The 17,500-nt window shown below is 67.1% G+C and overlaps 1 non-coding gene across 1 annotated transcript; it reads right to left on the bottom strand.

Moving 5' to 3' along the window:
* Positions 1–15,843: 15,843 nt before the first annotated feature.
* Positions 15,844–15,962, bottom strand: LOC135889663 (5S ribosomal RNA). The gene has a single exon (XR_010562002.1). It is a non-coding gene; the product is annotated as a 5S ribosomal RNA (ribosomal RNA).
* Positions 15,963–17,500: the final 1,538 nt, after the last annotated feature.

Raw genomic sequence — 17,500 nt, 5'->3', positions numbered from 1 at the left:
GACAACAGGTCAACCCCCGGGGAAGCGGCTGTAAAATTTTCTAAGTCCCCGCTCGGCCACCAGGTCAACCCACTGAATCTAATGGGTTGACCTGGTGGCCGGTTTGATTTCCGGCCACCAGGTCAACCCATTGGATTCAATGGGTTGACCTGGTGGCCGGTTTGCTGTGCGGCCCGGGTGTCACCCCACTCCGCGGGCCGCGCGGCAGTGGTCCTGAGGACCACAGAGGGGGGCTTAATAGTCGAGATGGAGCAGGTCCGGGGGAGGCTTAATAGTCGTCCCCCGGGCAGTCCGGGGGAAGGCTTAATAGTCGTCCCCCGGGCGCTCCGGAGGGGAAAGCTTAATAGTCGTCCCCCAGACAGGGTGGGTGGGGGGGAGGCTTAACAGTCTTCCCCCAGGCTGAGCGGGAGGCTTCGCAGTCGTCCCCCGGGCAGTCCGGGGGAAGGCTTAATAGTCGTCCCCCGGGCGCTCCGGGGGGGAAAGCTTAATAGTCGTCCCCCGGACAGTGTGGGTGGGTGGGGGGGGGGGAGGCTTAACAGTCTTCCCCCAGGCTGAGCGGGAGGCTTCGCAGTCGTCCCCCGGGCAGTCCGGGGGAGGCTTAATAGTCGTCCCCCGGGCGCTCCGGGGGGGAAAGCTTAACAGTCGTCCCCCAGACAGTGTGGGTGGGTGGGTGGGGGGGGAGGCTTAACAGTCTTCCCCCAGGCAAAGCGGGAGGCTTCGCAGTCATCCCCCGGGCAGTCCGGGGGAGGCTTAATAGTCGTCCCCCGGGCGCTCCGGAGGGGAAAGCTTAATAGTCGTCCCCCAGACAGGGTGGGTGGGGGGGAGGCTTAACAGTCTTCCCCCAGGCTGAGCGGGAGGCTTCGCAGTCGTCCCCCGGGCAGTCCGGGGGAAGGCTTAATAGTCGTCCCCCGGGCGCTCCGGGGGGGAAAGCTTAATAGTCGTCCCCCAGACAGTGTGGGTGGGTGGGTGGGGGGGAGGCTTAACAGTCTTCCCCCAGGCTGAGCGGGAGGCTTCGCAGTCGTCCCCCGGGCAGTCCGGGGGAGGCTTAATAGTCGTCCCCCGGGCGCTCCGGGGGGGAAAGCTTAACAGTCGTCCCCCAGACAGTGTGGGTGGGTGGGTGGGGGGGGAGGCTTAACAGTCTTCCCCCAGGCAAAGCGGGAGGCTTCGCAGTCATCCCCCGGGCAGTCCGGGGGAGGCTTAATAGTCGTCCCCCGGGCGCTCCGGAGGGGAAAGCTTAATAGTCGTCCCCCAGACAGGGTGGGTGGGGGGGAGGCTTAACAGTCTTCCCCCAGGCTGAGCGGGAGGCTTCGCAGTCGTCCCCCGGGCAGTCCGGGGGAGGCTTAATAGTCGTGCCCCGGGCGCTCCGGGGGGGAAAGCTTAATAGTCGTCCCCCAGACAGTGTGGGTGGGTGGGTGGGGGGGAGGCTTAACAGTCTTCCCCCAGGCTGGGCGGGGGGGAGGCTTAATAGTCATCCCCCAGACAGTGTGGGTGGGTGGGGCAGGGGGGGGAGAGGCTTAGCAGTCTTCCCCTAGACTGGCCGGGGGTGGGGGCTTAGCAGTCGTCTCCAGGGTGGTCCGGGGGTGGGGGGAGGCCTCAGAGTCGCCCCTCGGAGAGTCGGGGCGGCGGCGGCGGTGGGTGTCAGGCTTTACAGCCAGCCTCCGGAGGGTGAGCGTCCTCGGACGCGATGCAGCCGCCGCAGAGAGGCAGCCTCCGAGGCTGGGAGCGGAGCACCGAGACTGGGGAGAGGGGAGCAGGAGCCCGGGAGGGGGTGGGGTGGGGGGCCTTCAGGACAACCGGTCAACCCCCGGGGAAGCGGCTGTAAAAATTTCAAAGTCCCCACCGGGACAACAGGTCAACCCCCGGGGAAGCGGCTGTAAAATTTTCTAAGTCCCCGCTCGGCCACCAGGTCAACCCACTGAATCTAATGGGTTGACCTGGTGGCCGGTTTGATTTCCGGCCACCAGGTCAACCCATTGGATTCAATGGGTTGACCTGGTGGCCGGTTTGCTGTGCGGCCCGGGTGTCACCCCACTCCGCGGGCCGCGCGGCAGTGGTCCTGAGGACCACAGAGGGGGGCTTAATAGTCGAGATGGAGCAGGTCCGGGGGAGGCTTAATAGTCGTCCCCCGGGCAGTCCGGGGGAAGGCTTAATAGTCGTCCCCCGGGCGCTCCGGAGGGGAAAGCTTAATAGTCGTCCCCCAGACAGGGTGGGTGGGGGGGAGGCTTAACAGTCTTCCCCCAGGCTGAGCGGGAGGCTTCGCAGTCGTCCCCCGGGCAGTCCGGGGGAAGGCTTAATAGTCGTCCCCCGGGCGCTCCGGGGGGGAAAGCTTAATAGTCGTCCCCCGGACAGTGTGGGTGGGTGGGGGGGGGGGAGGCTTAACACTCTTCCCCCAGGCTGAGCGGGAGGCTTCGCAGTCGTCCCCCGGGCAGTCCGGGGGAGGCTTAATAGTCGTCCCCCGGGCGCTCCGGGGGGGAAAGCTTAACAGTCGTCCCCCAGACAGTGTGGGTGGGTGGGTGGGGGGGGAGGCTTAACAGTCTTCCCCCAGGCAAAGCGGGAGGCTTCGCAGTCATCCCCCGGGCAGTCCGGGGGAGGCTTAATAGTCGTCCCCCGGGCGCTCCGGAGGGGAAAGCTTAATAGTCGTCCCCCAGACAGGGTGGGTGGGGGGGAGGCTTAACAGTCTTCCCCCAGGCTGAGCGGGAGGCTTCGCAGTCGTCCCCCGGGCAGTCCGGGGGAAGGCTTAATAGTCGTCCCCCGGGCGCTCCGGGGGGGAAAGCTTAATAGTCGTCCCCCGGACAGTGTGGGTGGGTGGGGGGGGGGGAGGCTTAACAGTCTTCCCCCAGGCTGAGCGGGAGGCTTCGCAGTCGTCCCCCGGGCAGTCCGGGGGAGGCTTAATAGTCGTCCCCCGGGCGCTCCGGGGGGGAAAGCTTAACAGTCGTCCCCCAGACAGTGTGGGTGGGTGGGTGGGGGGGGAGGCTTAACAGTCTTCCCCCAGGCAAAGCGGGAGGCTTCGCAGTCATCCCCCGGGCAGTCCGGGGGAGGCTTAATAGTCGTCCCCCGGGCGCTCCGGAGGGGAAAGCTTAATAGTCGTCCCCCAGACAGGGTGGGTGGGGGGGAGGCTTAACAGTCTTCCCCCAGGCTGAGCGGGAGGCTTCGCAGTCGTCCCCCGGGCAGTCCGGGGGAAGGCTTAATAGTCGTCCCCCGGGCGCTCCGGGGGGGAAAGCTTAATAGTCGTCCCCCAGACAGTGTGGGTGGGTGGGTGGGGGGGAGGCTTAACAGTCTTCCCCCAGGCTGAGCGGGAGGCTTCGCAGTCGTCCCCCGGGCAGTCCGGGGGAGGCTTAATAGTCGTCCCCCGGGCGCTCCGGGGGGGAAAGCTTAACAGTCGTCCCCCAGACAGTGTGGGTGGGTGGGTGGGGGGGGAGGCTTAACAGTCTTCCCCCAGGCAAAGCGGGAGGCTTCGCAGTCATCCCCCGGGCAGTCCGGGGGAGGCTTAATAGTCGTCCCCCGGGCGCTCCGGAGGGGAAAGCTTAATAGTCGTCCCCCAGACAGGGTGGGTGGGGGGGAGGCTTAACAGTCTTCCCCCAGGCTGAGCGGGAGGCTTCGCAGTCATCCCCCGGGCAGTCCGGGGGAAGGCTTAATAGTCGTGCCCCGGGCGCTCCGGGGGGGAAAGCTTAATAGTCGTCCCCCAGACAGTGTAGGTGGGTGGGTGGGGGGGAGGCTTAACAGTCTTCCCCCAGGATGAGCGGGAGGCTTCGCAGTCGTCCCCCGGGCAGTCCGGGGGAAGGCTTAATAGTCGTCCCCCGGGCGCTCCGGGGGGGAAAGCTTAATAGTCGTCCCCCAGACAGTGTGGGTGGGTGGGTGGGGGGGAGGCTTAACAGTCTTCCCCCAGGCTGAGCGGGAGGCTTCGCAGTCGTCCCCCGGGCAGTCCGGGGGAGGCTTAATAGTCGTGCCCCGGGCGCTCCGGGGGGGAAAGCTTAATAGTCGTCCCCCAGACAGTGTGGGTGGGTGGGTGGGGGGGAGGCTTAACAGTCTTCCCCCAGGCTGGGCGGGGGGGAGGCTTAATAGTCATCCCCCAGACAGTGTGGGTGGGTGGGGCAGGGGGGGGAGAGGCTTAGCAGTCTTCCCCTAGACTGGCCGGGGGTGGGGGCTTAGCAGTCGTCTCCAGGGTGGTCCGGGGGTGGGGGGAGGCCTCAGAGTCGCCCCTCGGAGAGTCGGGGCGGCGGCGGCGGTGGGTGTCAGGCTTTACAGCCAGCCTCCGGAGGGTGAGCGTCCTCGGACGCGATGCAGCCGCCGCAGAGAGGCAGCCTCCGAGGCTGGGAGCGGAGCACCGAGACTGGGGAGAGGGGAGCAGGAGCCCGGGAGGGGGTGGGGTGGGGGGCCTTCAGGACAACCGGTCAACCCCCGGGGAAGCGGCTGTAAAAATTTCAAAGTCCCCACCGGGACAACAGGTCAACCCCCGGGGAAGCGGCTGTAAAATTTTCTAAGTCCCCGCTCGGCCACCAGGTCAACCCACTGAATCTAATGGGTTGACCTGGTGGCCGGTTTGATTTCCGGCCACCAGGTCAACCCATTGGATTCAATGGGTTGACCTGGTGGCCGGTTTGCTGTGCGGCCCGGGTGTCACCCCACTCCGCGGGCCGCGCGGCAGTGGTCCTGAGGACCACAGAGGGGGGCTTAATAGTCGAGATGGAGCAGGTCCGGGGGAGGCTTAATAGTCGTCCCCCGGGCAGTCCGGGGGAAGGCTTAATAGTCGTCCCCCGGGCGCTCCGGAGGGGAAAGCTTAATAGTCGTCCCCCAGACAGGGTGGGTGGGGGGGAGGCTTAACAGTCTTCCCCCAGGCTGAGCGGGAGGCTTCGCAGTCGTCCCCCGGGCAGTCCGGGGGAAGGCTTAATAGTCGTCCCCCGGGCGCTCCGGGGGGGAAAGCTTAATAGTCGTCCCCCGGACAGTGTGGGTGGGTGGGGGGGGGGGAGGCTTAACACTCTTCCCCCAGGCTGAGCGGGAGGCTTCGCAGTCGTCCCCCGGGCAGTCCGGGGGAGGCTTAATAGTCGTCCCCCGGGCGCTCCGGGGGGGAAAGCTTAACAGTCGTCCCCCAGACAGTGTGGGTGGGTGGGTGGGGGGGGAGGCTTAACAGTCTTCCCCCAGGCAAAGCGGGAGGCTTCGCAGTCATCCCCCGGGCAGTCCGGGGGAGGCTTAATAGTCGTCCCCCGGGCGCTCCGGAGGGGAAAGCTTAATAGTCGTCCCCCAGACAGGGTGGGTGGGGGGGAGGCTTAACAGTCTTCCCCCAGGCTGAGCGGGAGGCTTCGCAGTCGTCCCCCGGGCAGTCCGGGGGAAGGCTTAATAGTCGTCCCCCGGGCGCTCCGGGGGGGAAAGCTTAATAGTCGTCCCCCAGACAGTGTGGGTGGGTGGGTGGGGGGGAGGCTTAACAGTCTTCCCCCAGGCTGAGCGGGAGGCTTCGCAGTCGTCCCCCGGGCAGTCCGGGGGAGGCTTAATAGTCGTCCCCCGGGCGCTCCGGGGGGGAAAGCTTAACAGTCGTCCCCCAGACAGTGTGGGTGGGTGGGTGGGGGGGGAGGCTTAACAGTCTTCCCCCAGGCAAAGCGGGAGGCTTCGCAGTCATCCCCCGGGCAGTCCGGGGGAGGCTTAATAGTCGTCCCCCGGGCGCTCCGGAGGGGAAAGCTTAATAGTCGTCCCCCAGACAGGGTGGGTGGGGGGGAGGCTTAACAGTCTTCCCCCAGGCTGAGCGGGAGGCTTCGCAGTCGTCCCCCGGGCAGTCCGGGGGAGGCTTAATAGTCGTCCCCCGGGCGCTCCGGGGGGGAAAGCTTAATAGTCGTCCCCCAGACAGTGTGGGTGGGTGGGTGGGGGGGAGGCTTAACAGTCTTCCCCCAGGCTGGGCGGGGGGGAGGCTTAATAGTCATCCCCCAGACAGTGTGGGTGGGTGGGGCAGGGGGGGGAGAGGCTTAGCAGTCTTCCCCTAGACTGGCCGGGGGTGGGGGCTTAGCAGTCGTCTCCAGGGTGGTCCGGGGGTGGGGGGAGGCCTCAGAGTCGCCCCTCGGAGAGTCGGGGCGGCGGCGGCGGTGGGTGTCAGGCTTTACAGCCAGCCTCCGGAGGGTGAGCGTCCTCGGACGCGATGCAGCCGCCGCAGAGAGGCAGCCTCCGAGGCTGGGAGCGGAGCACCGAGACTGGGGAGAGGGGAGCAGGAGCCCGGGAGGGGGTGGGGTGGGGGGCCTTCAGGACAACCGGTCAACCCCCGGGGAAGCGGCTGTAAAAATTTCAAAGTCCCCACCGGGACAACAGGTCAACCCCCGGGGAAGCGGCTGTAAAATTTTCTAAGTCCCCGCTCGGCCACCAGGTCAACCCACTGAATCTAATGGGTTGACCTGGTGGCCGGTTTGATTTCCGGCCACCAGGTCAACCCATTGGATTCAATGGGTTGACCTGGTGGCCGGTTTGCTGTGCGGCCCGGGTGTCACCCCACTCCGCGGGCCGCGCGGCAGTGGTCCTGAGGACCACAGAGGGGGGCTTAATAGTCGAGATGGAGCAGGTCCGGGGGAGGCTTAATAGTCGTCCCCCGGGCAGTCCGGGGGAAGGCTTAATAGTCGTCCCCCGGGCGCTCCGGAGGGGAAAGCTTAATAGTCGTCCCCCAGACAGGGTGGGTGGGGGGGAGGCTTAACAGTCTTCCCCCAGGCTGAGCGGGAGGCTTCGCAGTCGTCCCCCGGGCAGTCCGGGGGAAGGCTTAATAGTCGTCCCCCGGGCGCTCCGGGGGGGAAAGCTTAATAGTCGTCCCCCGGACAGTGTGGGTGGGTGGGGGGGGGGGAGGCTTAACACTCTTCCCCCAGGCTGAGCGGGAGGCTTCGCAGTCGTCCCCCGGGCAGTCCGGGGGAGGCTTAATAGTCGTCCCCCGGGCGCTCCGGGGGGGAAAGCTTAACAGTCGTCCCCCAGACAGTGTGGGTGGGTGGGTGGGGGGGGAGGCTTAACAGTCTTCCCCCAGGCAAAGCGGGAGGCTTCGCAGTCATCCCCCGGGCAGTCCGGGGGAGGCTTAATAGTCGTCCCCCGGGCGCTCCGGAGGGGAAAGCTTAATAGTCGTCCCCCAGACAGGGTGGGTGGGGGGGAGGCTTAACAGTCTTCCCCCAGGCTGAGCGGGAGGCTTCGCAGTCGTCCCCCGGGCAGTCCGGGGGAAGGCTTAATAGTCGTCCCCCGGGCGCTCCGGGGGGGAAAGCTTAATAGTCGTCCCCCGGACAGTGTGGGTGGGTGGGGGGGGGGGAGGCTTAACAGTCTTCCCCCAGGCTGAGCGGGAGGCTTCGCAGTCGTCCCCCGGGCAGTCCGGGGGAGGCTTAATAGTCGTCCCCCGGGCGCTCCGGGGGGGAAAGCTTAACAGTCGTCCCCCAGACAGTGTGGGTGGGTGGGTGGGGGGGGAGGCTTAACAGTCTTCCCCCAGGCAAAGCGGGAGGCTTCGCAGTCATCCCCCGGGCAGTCCGGGGGAGGCTTAATAGTCGTCCCCCGGGCGCTCCGGAGGGGAAAGCTTAATAGTCGTCCCCCAGACAGGGTGGGTGGGGGGGAGGCTTAACAGTCTTCCCCCAGGCTGAGCGGGAGGCTTCGCAGTCGTCCCCCGGGCAGTCCGGGGGAAGGCTTAATAGTCGTCCCCCGGGCGCTCCGGGGGGGAAAGCTTAATAGTCGTCCCCCGGACAGTGTGGGTGGGTGTGGGGGGGGGAGGCTTAACAGTCTTCCCCCAGGCTGAGCGGGAGGCTTCGCAGTCGTCCCCCGGGCAGTCCGGGGGAGGCTTAATAGTCGTCCCCCGGGCGCTCCGGGGGGGAAAGCTTAACAGTCGTCCCCCAGACAGTGTGGGTGGGTGGGTGGGGGGGGAGGCTTAACAGTCTTCCCCCAGGCAAAGCGGGAGGCTTCGCAGTCATCCCCCGGGCAGTCCGGGGGAGGCTTAATAGTCGTCCCCCGGGCGCTCCGGAGGGGAAAGCTTAATAGTCGTCCCCCAGACAGGGTGGGTGGGGGGGAGGCTTAACAGTCTTCCCCCAGGCTGAGCGGGAGGCTTCGCAGTCGTCCGCCGGGCAGTCCGGGGGAAGGCTTAATAGTCGTCCCCCGGGCGCTCCGGCGGGGGGGAAGCTTAATAGTCGTCCCCCAGACAGGGTGGGTGGGGGGGAGGCTTAACAGTCTTCCCCCAGGCTGGGCGGGGGGGAGGCTTAATAGTCATCCCCCAGACAGTGTGGGTGGGTGGGGCAGGGGGGGGAGAGGCTTAGCAGTCTTCCCCTAGACTGGCCGGGGGTGGGGGCTTAGCAGTCGTCTCCAGGGTGGTCCGGGGGTGGGGGGAGGCCTCAGAGTCGCCCCTCGGAGAGTCGGGGCGGCGGCGGCGGTGGGTGTCAGGCTTTACAGCCAGCCTCCGGAGGGTGAGCGTCCTCGGACGCGATGCAGCCGCCGCAGAGAGGCAGCCTCCGAGGCTGGGAGCGGAGCACCGAGACTGGGGAGAGGGGAGCAGGAGCCCGGGAGGGGGTGGGGTGGGGGGCCTTCAGGACAACCGGTCAACCCCCGGGGAAGCGGCTGTAAAAATTTCAAAGTCCCCACCGGGACAACAGGTCAACCCCCGGGGAAGCGGCTGTAAAATTTTCTAAGTCCCCGCTCGGCCACCAGGTCAACCCACTGAATCTAATGGGTTGACCTGGTGGCCGGTTTGATTTCCGGCCACCAGGTCAACCCATTGGATTCAATGGGTTGACCTGGTGGCCGGTTTGCTGTGCGGCCCGGGTGTCACCCCACTCCGCGGGCCGCGCGGCAGTGGTCCTGAGGACCACAGAGGGGGGCTTAATAGTCGAGATGGAGCAGGTCCGGGGGAGGCTTAATAGTCGTCCCCCGGGCAGTCCGGGGGAAGGCTTAATAGTCGTCCCCCGGGCGCTCCGGAGGGGAAAGCTTAATAGTCGTCCCCCAGACAGGGTGGGTGGGGGGGAGGCTTAACAGTCTTCCCCCAGGCTGAGCGGGAGGCTTCGCAGTCGTCCCCCGGGCAGTCCGGGGGAAGGCTTAATAGTCGTCCCCCGGGCGCTCCGGGGGGGAAAGCTTAATAGTCGTCCCCCGGACAGTGTGGGTGGGTGGGGGGGGGGGAGGCTTAACAGTCTTCCCCCAGGCTGAGCGGGAGGCTTCGCAGTCGTCCCCCGGGCAGTCCGGGGGAGGCTTAATAGTCGTCCCCCGGGCGCTCCGGGGGGGAAAGCTTAACAGTCGTCCCCCAGACAGTGTGGGTGGGTGGGTGGGGGGGGAGGCTTAACAGTCTTCCCCCAGGCAAAGCGGGAGGCTTCGCAGTCATCCCCCGGGCAGTCCGGGGGAGGCTTAATAGTCGTCCCCCGGGCGCTCCGGAGGGGAAAGCTTAATAGTCGTCCCCCAGACAGGGTGGGTGGGGGGGAGGCTTAACAGTCTTCCCCCAGGCTGAGCGGGAGGCTTCGCAGTCGTCCGCCGGGCAGTCCGGGGGAAGGCTTAATAGTCGTCCCCCGGGCGCTCCGGCGGGGGGGAAGCTTAATAGTCGTCCCCCAGACAGGGTGGGTGGGGGGGAGGCTTAACAGTCTTCCCCCAGGCTGGGCGGGGGGGAGGCTTAATAGTCATCCCCCAGACAGTGTGGGTGGGTGGGGCAGGGGGGGGAGAGGCTTAGCAGTCTTCCCCTAGACTGGCCGGGGGTGGGGGCTTAGCAGTCGTCTCCAGGGTGGTCCGGGGGTGGGGGGAGGCCTCAGAGTCGCCCCTCGGAGAGTCGGGGCGGCGGCGGCGGTGGGTGTCAGGCTTTACAGCCAGCCTCCGGAGGGTGAGCGTCCTCGGACGCGATGCAGCCGCCGCAGAGAGGCAGCCTCCGAGGCTGGGAGCGGAGCACCGAGACTGGGGAGAGGGGAGCAGGAGCCCGGGAGGGGGTGGGGTGGGGGGCCTTCAGGACAACCGGTCAACCCCCGGGGAAGCGGCTGTAAAAATTTCAAAGTCCCCACCGGGACAACAGGTCAACCCCCGGGGAAGCGGCTGTAAAATTTTCTAAGTCCCCGCTCGGCCACCAGGTCAACCCACTGAATCTAATGGGTTGACCTGGTGGCCGGTTTGATTTCCGGCCACCAGGTCAACCCATTGGATTCAATGGGTTGACCTGGTGGCCGGTTTGCTGTGCGGCCCGGGTGTCACCCCACTCCGCGGGCCGCGCGGCAGTGGTCCTGAGGACCACAGAGGGGGGCTTAATAGTCGAGATGGAGCAGGTCCGGGGGAGGCTTAATAGTCGTCCCCCGGGCAGTCCGGGGGAAGGCTTAATAGTCGTCCCCCGGGCGCTCCGGAGGGGAAAGCTTAATAGTCGTCCCCCAGACAGGGTGGGTGGGGGGGAGGCTTAACAGTCTTCCCCCAGGCTGAGCGGGAGGCTTCGCAGTCGTCCCCCGGGCAGTCCGGGGGAAGGCTTAATAGTCGTCCCCCGGGCGCTCCGGGGGGGAAAGCTTAATAGTCGTCCCCCGGACAGTGTGGGTGGGTGGGGGGGGGGGAGGCTTAACAGTCTTCCCCCAGGCTGAGCGGGAGGCTTCGCAGTCGTCCCCCGGGCAGTCCGGGGGAGGCTTAATAGTCGTCCCCCGGGCGCTCCGGGGGGGAAAGCTTAACAGTCGTCCCCCAGACAGTGTGGGTGGGTGGGTGGGGGGGGAGGCTTAACAGTCTTCCCCCAGGCAAAGCGGGAGGCTTCGCAGTCATCCCCCGGGCAGTCCGGGGGAGGCTTAATAGTCGTCCCCCGGGCGCTCCGGAGGGGAAAGCTTAATAGTCGTCCCCCAGACAGGGTGGGTGGGGGGGAGGCTTAACAGTCTTCCCCCAGGCTGAGCGGGAGGCTTCGCAGTCGTCCGCCGGGCAGTCCGGGGGAAGGCTTAATAGTCGTCCCCCGGGCGCTCCGGCGGGGGGGAAGCTTAATAGTCGTCCCCCAGACAGGGTGGGTGGGGGGGAGGCTTAACAGTCTTCCCCCAGGCTGGGCGGGGGGGAGGCTTAATAGTCATCCCCCAGACAGTGTGGGTGGGTGGGGCAGGGGGGGGAGAGGCTTAGCAGTCTTCCCCTAGACTGGCCGGGGGTGGGGGCTTAGCAGTCGTCTCCAGGGTGGTCCGGGGGTGGGGGGAGGCCTCAGAGTCGCCCCTCGGAGAGTCGGGGCGGCGGCGGCGGTGGGTGTCAGGCTTTACAGCCAGCCTCCGGAGGGTGAGCGTCCTCGGACGCGATGCAGCCGCCGCAGAGAGGCAGCCTCCGAGGCTGGGAGCGGAGCACCGAGACTGGGGAGAGGGGAGCAGGAGCCCGGGAGGGGGTGGGGTGGGGGGCCTTCAGGACAACCGGTCAACCCCCGGGGAAGCGGCTGTAAAAATTTCAAAGTCCCCACCGGGACAACAGGTCAACCCCCGGGGAAGCGGCTGTAAAATTTTCTAAGTCCCCGCTCGGCCACCAGGTCAACCCACTGAATCTAATGGGTTGACCTGGTGGCCGGTTTGATTTCCGGCCACCAGGTCAACCCATTGGATTCAATGGGTTGACCTGGTGGCCGGTTTGCTGTGCGGCCCGGGTGTCACCCCACTCCGCGGGCCGCGCGGCAGTGGTCCTGAGGACCACAGAGGGGGGCTTAATAGTCGAGATGGAGCAGGTCCGGGGGAGGCTTAATAGTCGTCCCCCGGGCAGTCCGGGGGAAGGCTTAATAGTCGTCCCCCGGGCGCTCCGGAGGGGAAAGCTTAATAGTCGTCCCCCAGACAGGGTGGGTGGGGGGGAGGCTTAACAGTCTTCCCCCAGGCTGAGCGGGAGGCTTCGCAGTCGTCCCCCGGGCAGTCCGGGGGAAGGCTTAATAGTCGTCCCCCGGGCGCTCCGGGGGGGAAAGCTTAATAGTCGTCCCCCGGACAGTGTGGGTGGGTGGGGGGGGGGGAGGCTTAACAGTCTTCCCCCAGGCTGAGCGGGAGGCTTCGCAGTCGTCCCCCGGGCAGTCCGGGGGAGGCTTAATAGTCGTCCCCCGGGCGCTCCGGGGGGGAAAGCTTAACAGTCGTCCCCCAGACAGTGTGGGTGGGTGGGTGGGGGGGGAGGCTTAACAGTCTTCCCCCAGGCAAAGCGGGAGGCTTCGCAGTCATCCCCCGGGCAGTCCGGGGGAGGCTTAATAGTCGTCCCCCGGGCGCTCCGGAGGGGAAAGCTTAATAGTCGTCCCCCAGACAGGGTGGGTGGGGGGGAGGCTTAACAGTCTTCCCCCAGGCTGAGCGGGAGGCTTCGCAGTCGTCCGCCGGGCAGTCCGGGGGAAGGCTTAATAGTCGTCCCCCGGGCGCTCCGGCGGGGGGGAAGCTTAATAGTCGTCCCCCAGACAGGGTGGGTGGGGGGGAGGCTTAACAGTCTTCCCCCAGGCTGGGCGGGGGGGAGGCTTAATAGTCATCCCCCAGACAGTGTGGGTGGGTGGGGCAGGGGGGGGAGAGGCTTAGCAGTCTTCCCCTAGACTGGCCGGGGGTGGGGGCTTAGCAGTCGTCTCCAGGGTGGTCCGGGGGTGGGGGGAGGCCTCAGAGTCGCCCCTCGGAGAGTCGGGGCGGCGGCGGCGGTGGGTGTCAGGCTTTACAGCCAGCCTCCGGAGGGTGAGCGTCCTCGGACGCGATGCAGCCGCCGCAGAGAGGCAGCCTCCGAGGCTGGGAGCGGAGCACCGAGACTGGGGAGAGGGGAGCAGGAGCCCGGGAGGGGGTGGGGTGGGGGGCCTTCAGGACAACCGGTCAACCCCCGGGGAAGCGGCTGTAAAAATTTCAAAGTCCCCACCGGGACAACAGGTCAACCCCCGGGGAAGCGGCTGTAAAATTTTCTAAGTCCCCGCTCGGCCACCAGGTCAACCCACTGAATCTAATGGGTTGACCTGGTGGCCGGTTTGATTTCCGGCCACCAGGTCAACCCATTGGATTCAATGGGTTGACCTGGTGGCCGGTTTGCTGTGCGGCCCGGGTGTCACCCCACTCCGCGGGCCGCGCGGCAGTGGTCCTGAGGACCACAGAGGGGGGCTTAATAGTCGAGATGGAGCAGGTCCGGGGGAGGCTTAATAGTCGTCCCCCGGGCAGTCCGGGGGAAGGCTTAATAGTCGTCCCCCGGGCGCTCCGGAGGGGAAAGCTTAATAGTCGTCCCCCAGACAGGGTGGGTGGGGGGGAGGCTTAACAGTCTTCCCCCAGGCTGAGCGGGAGGCTTCGCAGTCGTCCCCCGGGCAGTCCGGGGGAAGGCTTAATAGTCGTCCCCCGGGCGCTCCGGGGGGGAAAGCTTAATAGTCGTCCCCCGGACAGTGTGGGTGGGTGGGGGGGGGGGAGGCTTAACACTCTTCCCCCAGGCTGAGCGGGAGGCTTCGCAGTCGTCCCCCGGGCAGTCCGGGGGAGGCTTAATAGTCGTCCCCCGGGCGCTCCGGGGGGGAAAGCTTAACAGTCGTCCCCCAGACAGTGTGGGTGGGTGGGTGGGGGGGGAGGCTTAACAGTCTTCCCCCAGGCAAAGCGGGAGGCTTCGCAGTCATCCCCCGGGCAGTCCGGGGGAGGCTTAATAGTCGTCCCCCGGGCGCTCCGGAGGGGAAAGCTTAATAGTCGTCCCCCAGACAGGGTGGGTGGGGGGGAGGCTTAACAGTCTTCCCCCAGGCTGAGCGGGAGGCTTCGCAGTCGTCCCCCGGGCAGTCCGGGGGAAGGCTTAATAGTCGTCCCCCGGGCGCTCCGGGGGGGAAAGCTTAATAGTCGTCCCCCAGACAGTGTGGGTGGGTGGGTGGGGGGGAGGCTTAACAGTCTTCCCCCAGGCTGAGCGGGAGGCTTCGCAGTCGTCCCCCGGGCAGTCCGGGGGAGGCTTAATAGTCGTCCCCCGGGCGCTCCGGGGGGGAAAGCTTAACAGTCGTCCCCCAGACAGTGTGGGTGGGTGGGTGGGGGGGGAGGCTTAACAGTCTTCCCCCAGGCAAAGCGGGAGGCTTCGCAGTCATCCCCCGGGCAGTCCGGGGGAGGCTTAATAGTCGTCCCCCGGGCGCTCCGGAGGGGAAAGCTTAATAGTCGTCCCCCAGACAGGGTGGGTGGGGGGGAGGCTTAACAGTCTTCCCCCAGGCTGAGCGGGAGGCTTCGCAGTCGTCCCCCGGGCAGTCCGGGGGAGGCTTAATAGTCGTCCCCCGGGCGCTCCGGGGGGGAAAGCTTAATAGTCGTCCCCCGGACAGTGTGGGTGGGTGGGGGGGGGGGAGGCTTAACAGTCTTCCCCCAGGCTGAGCGGGAGGCTTCGCAGTCGTCCCCCGGGCAGTCCGGGGGAGGCTTAATAGTCGTCCCCCGGGCGCTCCGGGGGGGAAAGCTTAACAGTCGTCCCCCAGACAGTGTGGGTGGGTGGGTGGGGGGGGAGGCTTAACAGTCTTCCCCCAGGCAAAGCGGGAGGCTTCGCAGTCATCCCCCGGGCAGTCCGGGGGAGGCTTAATAGTCGTCCCCCGGGCGCTCCGGAGGGGAAAGCTTAATAGTCGTCCCCCAGACAGGGTGGGTGGGGGGGAGGCTTAACAGTCTTCCCCCAGGCTGAGCGGGAGGCTTCGCAGTCGTCCGCCGGGCAGTCCGGGGGAAGGCTTAATAGTCGTCCCCCGGGCGCTCCGGCGGGGGGGAAGCTTAATAGTCGTCCCCCAGACAGGGTGGGTGGGGGGGAGGCTTAACAGTCTTCCCCCAGGCTGGGCGGGGGGGAGGCTTAATAGTCATCCCCCAGACAGTGTGGGTGGGTGGGGCAGGGGGGGGAGAGGCTTAGCAGTCTTCCCCTAGACTGGCCGGGGGTGGGGGCTTAGCAGTCGTCTCCAGGGTGGTCCGGGGGTGGGGGGAGGCCTCAGAGTCGCCCCTCGGAGAGTCGGGGCGGCGGCGGTGGTGGGTGTCAGGCTTTACAGCCAGCCTCCGGAGGGTGAGCGTCCTCGGACGCGATGCAGCCGCCGCAGAGAGGCAGCCTCCGAGGCTGGGAGCGGAGCACCGAGGCTGGGGAGAGGGGAGCAGGAGCCCGGGGGTGGGGGTGGGGGTGGGGGGCCTTCAGGACAACCGGTCAAGCCCCGGGAAGCGGCTGTAAAATTTTCAAAGTCCCCACCGGGACAACAGGTCACGCCCCGGGAAAAGGCTGGAAAATTTCCTAAGTCCCCGCTCGGCCACCAGGTCCACCCAGGTCTAGCAATGGGGTTGACCTGCCTGATGGCCGGTTAGTATCAACGTAGTCTCACACAGGAGGGCAGCTCTCAGGCCGGCCGGCTGCGGCTGACTCTGGGGCGGTGCCCGGTGCCCGGCAGCGAGGCGCGGGGGGGGTGGGGGGGTGAGGGGGGGGGGAGCGACACGGGGCTTACCGGCCCCGGGGCCGGGGGCGCCTCCTGCGGCTTTGGGGGCCGCGGGTCCTCCGTGGCATCCAGGCCAGGCCTCTCCTGCCTGGCCGCGGGGGGATTCGGGGGCGGTCCCGCGGGCCGGCGGCCGGGCGCAGGGGGGGGGCCCGAGCGAGTCCGCCCCGGGCCCGGGGTCTCCCCCTGCGGCTCAGGGGGGGCGTGGGTCCTCGGGGGAGGAAGCCCGGGGGGAGCTGCAGACCCGCCGTGGGGCCCTCCAGGCCAGGCCTCGCCTGGGTGGCCGCGGGGGGATTCGGGTCGGGCCCGCGGGCCGGCGGCCGGGCGCAGCGGGGCCGGGAGGGTCCGGGCCAGTCCGCCGCATGCCCGGGGTCTCCCCCAGCGGCTTCGGTGGCCGGGGGTCCTCCGCGGAGGAAGCCGGGTGGGTGTTGGGGGGAGCCGGACCCCAGGCGCCCCGACCCGTGACCTGCGGCCGCGACCTCCGACTCGGCAGGAGCGACGAGGGGCTTTCTGGCCCGCCCCCCCCCCCCCTTCTCCTTCCTCCCCAGAAAAAGGAGAGAGAGCTGGCTCGGACCGGGAAAAGCTGCCTACGGCACCTGGGATTCCCAGGCGGTCACCCATCCAAGTACTAGCCAGGCCCGGGACGGTTTACCTTCCGAGATCGGACGGGATCGGGGGCGTTCGGTCCGGTATGGCCGTAGGCACCCGGCTCCGCGCCTCCTCGCCCGCTTTCCCCTGCCGGCGCCCGGGCCTGCCGCACGGCGAGCCCCGGTCGGACTGCCCCGTGCGGCAGGGCCCCCGTCTCTCGCGGGCCCGATCCTTTTTTTTCCTTTTCAAGCTCCGGGGCCCGGGCTGGCCCGTCAGAGCCCCTTCCCCTCCCCCCCCCCCTCCCTCCGGCGTCGGGAAAAATATTTTCCCGGACTTCCAGCGGGCCCGATCCTGTCAGCCGGGGGTGGGGGGGGGGGCAGTCCCTCGCTGCGGCCAGGGAGGGTGAGCCCGGGGCGGCTTGCCTGGCGGCCGGGTCCCGGCAGGCCCGATCCATTCCCCCCCTCCCCGTCCCCCGTCCCCCAGCGGTTCCAGCGGTTCCCCGCCCCGCCCCCGCGCCTGGTTCGCACCCTGTTCCTTCGGGCCGAGGAAGGCGTACCCCGGGGGGAACCGTCCGAGTCCCCTCCCGGGCACCAGGTCAACCCGTGGAATCGAACGGGGTTCACCTGGCTGGCCGGTATGCTTTCCGGCCACCGGGTCAACCCATAGGTTTTAACTGGTATACCTGGTGGCCGCTTTGCCAGGTCAACCCGGTTCTCCCTCCTTCCCTGGGCGCCCCCTCCTCGGAGGCGTCGGGTTAAACTTTTTCCAGACTTCCAGGGGCCCGATCCAGTCAGCCGGGAGGCAGTCCCTCGCTGCGGCCGGGGACGGTGAACCCAGGTCGGCCTGCCTGGCGGCCGGGTCCCTGTCTCTCGTGGGCCCGATCCTTCTTTTCCTTTTCGAGCAGGGGGGGCCCGGCCCGCCCCGGTAGCGCTCCTCGGAGGCGTCGGGCAATTCCCCCCCCCCCCCCCGCACCCCACCCAGACTTCCAGGGGCCCGATCCTGACGGCCGGGAGGCAGTCCCTCGCTGCGTCCGGGGACGGTGAGATGCTCGGCCACCAGGTCAACCCGGAGGAAGCGGGCTGAAATTTTTTTTTCCAAGTCCGAAAGATTGTCCAAGTCCCCGCTCGGCCACCAGGTCAACCCGGAGGAAGCGGGCTGACAATTTTTTCCAAGCCCGAAAAATTTTTCCAAGTCCGAAAGATTGTCCAAGTCCCCGCTCGGCCACCAGGTCAACCCGGAGGAAGCGGGCTGACAATTTTTTCCAAGCCCGAAAAATTTTTCCAAGTCCGAAAGATTGTCCAAGTCCCCGCTCGGCCACCAGGTCAACCCGGAGGAAGCGGGCTGACAATTTTTTCCAAGCCCGAAAAATTTTTCCAAGTCCGAAAGATTGTCCAAGTCCCCGCTCGGCCACCAGGTCAACCCGGAGGAAGCGGGCTGACAATTTTTTCCAAGCCCGAAAAATTTTTCCAAGTCCGAAAGATTGTCAAAGTCCCCGCTCGGCCACCAGGTCAACCCGGAGGAAGCGGGCTGACAATTTTTTTCCAAGCCCGAAAAATTTTTCCAAGTCCGAAAGATTGTCCAAGTCCCCGCTCGGCCACCAGGTCAACCCGGAGGAAGCGGGCTGACAATTTTTTCCAAGCCCGAAAAATTTTT

Source organism: Emys orbicularis, chromosome 15 (genome assembly GCF_028017835.1).
Source record: "Emys orbicularis isolate rEmyOrb1 chromosome 15, rEmyOrb1.hap1, whole genome shotgun sequence".
NCBI classification, from domain to species: domain Eukaryota; kingdom Metazoa; phylum Chordata; order Testudines; family Emydidae; genus Emys; species Emys orbicularis.
This window is presented reverse-complemented; position numbering and strand designations above follow the sequence as displayed.